The sequence below is a fragment of the Neoarius graeffei genome, chromosome 14 (genome assembly GCF_027579695.1).
Source record: "Neoarius graeffei isolate fNeoGra1 chromosome 14, fNeoGra1.pri, whole genome shotgun sequence".
Classification (NCBI taxonomy): Eukaryota; Metazoa; Chordata; class Actinopteri; order Siluriformes; family Ariidae; genus Neoarius; species Neoarius graeffei.
The window spans coordinates 30,956,756-30,962,583 of record NC_083582.1 but is presented as its reverse complement, the minus strand read 5'-3'; positions in this window follow the sequence as shown (position 1 = coordinate 30,962,583).

The following is a 5,828-nucleotide window of genomic DNA, read 5'->3' as shown; positions in this document are numbered from 1 at the left end:
AAACGTCTTCAAGAATCTTCAAGCAAGTCCAGTTGCTCTCTTCTACCAACCACTGATTACTATCAACTGTGGCTAGCTGACGAGTTGCAGAGACAGTAGGAATTTTGACTTTGCGCTTTTTATGCCTCCGCCACCTTAAGGTGCAGGAGGCATTATGTTTTCGGGTTGTCCGTCTGTCCGTGCGTCCGTCCTTCCCGAAACCTTGTGAACACGATATCTCAAAAAAGGCTAATGAAAGGAATTTCACCAAACTTTCACCATTTGTGCACTTTGGGACAAACCTGAACTGATTAGACCTTTTGATCTCAAAATTTAAGGTCAAGGTCACTGTGAGGTCAAATGTCTGTCCGAAAACCTTGTGAAAACAATATCTCCAAGGCAAATGAAAGGAATTTCACCAAACTTTCACCATTTGTGCATTTGGGGACAAAGATGAAATGATTAGATTTTGAGATCAAAAGGTCTAAGGTCAAGGTCACTGTGAGGTCAAATGTCTGTCCGAAAACCTTGTGAACACAATATCTCCAAGGAAATGAAAGGAATTTCACCAAACTTTCACCATTTGTGCGCTTTGGGACAAACATGAACTGATTAGATTTTGAGGTTAAAAGGTCACAGGTTAAGATTACTGTGAGGTCAAATGTCCATCCCCAAATCACAACTTAATAAGGCATGTAGTCTACCAGGCGGAGGCATCCCCATCGACGCCGTTGGCGTCGAGTTCTATCTAGTTATTTTGGACTCTTCATAAAAACACAGATGTGGTGAAATCTCTGTGACTGCTGCCCTCTCACTAAAAGTCCTCCTAAGTTTTGTTTCAAGGGCAGTGAAAGGGGCTGCTGTTGGGTTTATACTGAAAATGAAAAAGAAAAAAGCAAACATGATCTATCTTGTAGCACACAGAGGGTCTGAAGAGCTTCAGTGATTAAAAAACAAACAAGCAGAGTAGCTCGCCATCTAGTGTTCATTACTGTCATAGTTATTCTTATTTCCTTATCCATCCATACATCTCACTATACAGTGCCCTCCACTATTACTAGCACCCCTGCATTTAATAATTTGTACAACCCAGTGGGGCAGCACGGTGGTGTAGTGGTTAGCACTAGTTGCCTCACAGCAAGAAGGTTCTAGGTTCGAGTCCAGTGGCCAACGGAGGCCTTTCTGTGTGGAGTTTGCATGTTCTCCCCATGTCTGTGTGGGTTTGCTCTGGTTTCCCCCACAGTCCAAAGACATGCAGGTTAGGCTAATTGGTGGCTCTAAGTGTGTCAGCTCTGTGATGATCTGACGACTTGTCCAGGGTGTACCCCGCCTCTCGCCTATAGTCAGCTGGGATAAGCTCCAGCTTGCCCGTGACCCTGCACAGGATAATGCATAATAATGGATAATGGATGGATGTACAACCCAGTGGTGGCTGGTGCTAAAAAAAAAAAAAAAATTGGGTGGGAGTGCAGTATTGGGGGCAGAGTTATTGTAGTTTTGAAATTTTCATTAGTTTTTATCATAGAGTCTTTCAATTTGGTTTTTCATCTCAGTCTAGTTGAAGAAGTGCATATGTAGTTTCAGTTTAGTCTTTAATTTTGATCAATTAAGAGCTAGTTTTAGTTGACTTTTTATTTAGTTTGTATTAAGAGATATTCACGTTACGAGGAAAACCTTTATCTAAAGAAGCCAAAACAGGTAGGATGAATGACTGCATGCCATTAAATATGATCTAAAAAATTGTTGTTTATTAAAAGGTCCCATATTATACGCCTTAAAAACTATTTTAAAAAAAACAACAAGACACTAATGTTGCCCAAGCACTGTCCAGAAACCCTGCAACAGCAGCATACAGAATGCATGGAGTCCAATTCGACAGCCAACAAGCAGTTAACAGTGTGAAAGATGTTAAGTGTAAACACACAAATTAAAGTAACGTAAAGAGTGAAGTCTGACCATCTCAATAGGATGTCAATCCATCATCCTGCTTTGATAGCCTACAACAAAAGAAGCTCAGAGACCCAAGCTTGACGGCAGCCTCACAAATGCTGGATTGATGGCATGAAGGAAACCCTCAGAACCTATGACCTGTCTGCTACAGAAGCTGCCCACCAAGCCCTTGATCAGCATCTCCAACTCCCTGCAACACCTCAAAGTACAAGCAGAAGATAAAAGAAAGAAAGAAAGAAAGAAAGAAAGAAAGAAAGAAAGAAAGAAAGAAAGAAAGTATTGATAATATCAATATCAACTATTGATAATATCAAAAAGTTCAAAGTCCCTTCCTGTGCCAGGACCTAGTCTTCCCAGGCAGTCTCCTGTCCCAATACTAACCAGGCCCTTGAGGTGCATTGGGCAGCGCCAATCTCCATTTCAGTAGGTCTCAGCCTCTTACCTATTACATAGCTGGGGTTACAGTGGGGGACTGGTCCTCTGGTAACCATGAAAGTTTGACTTCCTACTTGCATCCACATTACAGCATGCCTCGTCAGATGGCAGTAGGTGCCATTTTGATATCAGTCTTTGGTATGACCCAACTGTGAGTAGAACTCGTGATCTCCCAGTCGAGAGGTGGACACATTAACCACAAGGCCAGCTCACGGTGGTTACTAATGTAATCAAAGTAAATTCTTACTGATCAGAGCGAGTACACAGAAGATGCCAATATCTCATCTCATCTCATTATCTCTAGCCATTTTATCCTGTTCTACAGGGTCGCAGGCAAGCTGGAGCCTATCACAGCTGACTACGGGCGAAAGGCGGGGTACACCCTGGACAAGTCGCCAGGTCATCACAGGGCTGACACATAGACACAGACAACCATTCACACCTACGGTCAATTTAGAGTCACCAGTTAACCTAACCTGCATGCCTTTGGACTGTGGGGGAAACCGGAGCACCTGGAGGAAACCCACGCAGACACGGGGAGAACATGCAAACCCCACACAGAAAGGCCCTCGTTGGCCACGGGGCTCGAACCCGGACCTTCTTGCTGTGAGGCAACAGTGCTAACCACTACACCACCGTGCTGCCAGATGCCAATATTTAGGTTTAAAAACAAGCACTACTTGAACATAAATTTTTCGCTCCTTTCATTCTGACCTGCAAATTTTTTTAATGACCTTCGGGTTAAAGTCACTAATCTGAGCCCATGTTTACATTAGACCGTATCAGCGGATCATCAGGTTAACGTTTTTAAAACGATTAGTGTGCACACAGCAACGCCAATACACGATTTGCGTGCACACAGCAACACCAATACACGGATACGCTCGGCTCCGCAGGCATCCTGCGCTCCAAATCACTCCACCCTGAACAGCGAGTGCCCTCTGGAGGGTGCGCACTCCGGCCCTGCGCAGCTCACAGAGCGCGCGAGTGGAGTGCACAAGCAGTGATTCGGGACTGAGCCGCTGTGTGTGTGATCCCAGCGCATATCACTTACCACTTGCAAGTGGAAGGATGGCAAGCCTAAAGACAATCATAACTACACAATGGGCAGTATTTGCATCAGTATTTGCAGTATTTTCATACTTTTATACTCTTTAATGAAAGGTGATACAAGGCGGAAGTCCGCGCCGTTTTTCAGCTGTCGCGTCACATGACCAACGCCAGCGAATCAGGAAGGTGGATGTCACAGTGACGTTGTCCAATGAGACGCCAGCTAGAGCTCAGCACAGCGTATCCGCGTATTCTCAATGTTTACACAGCACCGGACCAGACACGATCTGGATTGAATACGTGGACCCTGGCGGATTCCCGTTTCCCGGCGTTTCCAGGCGGTTTAATGTAAACGGACAGTGCATCCGCGAAGAAAACGAGACAGATACAGTCTAATGTAAACTTGGCCTGAGTAACTCTCTTTTCTATTGATAGCATGGTCAATGCGTTCAGCCTCTCCTGCATCTAACTGCTCAGCAATACTAAACCTGCCAAAGAAACTTAACTTCAAACAGTTGTCAAGATGGCTCTGGCTGCTGCTACTTTCATGCTGTTTGCACTTTTCAGAAAGGTGTTTAAGGTCACACTTGTCGTCTTCCACAATGTTTAGGTGCCAACACTTTGAAAAAGCAAACAGGAAAAGCAATAAAAGGCATTACTCACACCGCATCCAGCTAGCCAGTCAGCAATGTTTGTCATAACAAGAGTGGGAGAAGTCTTGAGTGTAAGCCTGTCCTCGATCACCTGCCTGCTGCTTAATGTTTAAATTGGGCTGGTCTGGTACAAGCTCCAGGTGGCACGGTGGTATAGTGATTAGCACAGTCGCCTCACAGCAAGAAGGTCCTGGGTTCGATCCCAGTGGCTGACTAGGGCCTTTCTGTGTGGAGTTTGCATGTTCTCCTTGTGTCTGAGTGGGTTTCCTCTGGGTGCTCCAGTTTCCCCCAAAGACATGAAGGTTAGGCTAATTGGTGGCTCTAACGTGAGTGTGAATGGTTGTTTGTCTCTATGGGTCAGCCCTACGATGACCTGGTGACTTGTCCAGGGTGTACCCCGCCTCTCGCCCATAGTCAGTGGGATAGGCTACAGCTTGCCTGCGACCCAGGATAAGTGGCTACAGATAATGGATGGTACAAGCTCCTTTATTCTCTTTTTTCTTCCAGTGTACACCATGCAAAAGGATGTTTCTGTAATGAAATAACAGAATTTTGTTTCTCCTCGGGTCCACTTGAATTTGCCATCTTGTGAAAGCTCCGATCTCCCGAGCAGCAGTGAGTGACAGCCACAAATATCCATAGAAAACTGTCCAATCACATGAAAAATCCCTTAAAAACAGATCCAATTGGCTGCTAATAAAAGAAGGTGTGTCTGGGGCACACTTTGCTGCACCCCAGGCCAAATGTTGAATCTGCCAATTAAAGTGCAGCCTCAGGTCACCTGATCTCCAGAAGTTTGTCTAGCCACATACACAATAATTTGGCCAGCGCCCCGGCAGGCAGAAGTAAACAGATAATTTGGGTATTCACATAAAATTTTAATACAGTTTAAAATCAAGTTTAAAATAATTAGATGGATACAGGGTGAAGTAGGATGAGTAAACAAGTTTGACTGAATAAATAATTTTCCTTAATTAATTTATGCTTAAGGGCGGCACGGTGGTGTAGTGGTTAGCGCTGTCGCCTCACAGCAAGAAGATCCGGGTTCAAGCCCCGTGGCCAGCGAGGGCCTTTCTGTGTGGAGTTTGCATGTTGTCCGCGTGGGTTTCCTCCGGGTGCTCCGGTTTCCCCCACAGTCCAAAGACATGCAGGTTAGGTTAACTGGTGACTCTAAATTGACCGTAGGTGTGAGTGTGAATGGTTGTCTGTGTCTATGTGTCAGCCCTGTGATGACCTGGCGACTTGTCCAGGGTGTACCCCACCTTTCGCCCGTAGTCAGCTGGGATAGGCTCCAGCTTGCCTGCGACCCTGTAGAACAGGATAAAGCGGCTAGAGATAATGAGATGAGATGAATTTATGCTTAAAATCACATACAGTGGTGCTTGAAAGTTTGTGAACCCTTTAGAATTTTCTATATTTCTGCATAAATAGGACCTAAAACATCATCAGATTTTCACACAAGTCCTAAAAGTAGACAAAGGGAACCCAGTTAAACAAATGAGACAAAAATATTATACTTGGTTATTTATTTATTGAGGAAAATGATCCAATATTACATATCTGTGAGTGGCAAAAGTATATGAACCTTTGCTTTCAGTATCTGGTGTGACCCCCTTGTGCAGCAATAACTGCAACTAAACATTTCCGGTAACTGTTGATCAGTCTTGCACACCGGCTTGGAGGAATTTTATCCCATTCCTCTGTACAGAACAGCTTCAACTCTGGGATGTTGGTGGGTTTCCTCGCATGAACTGCTTCCAC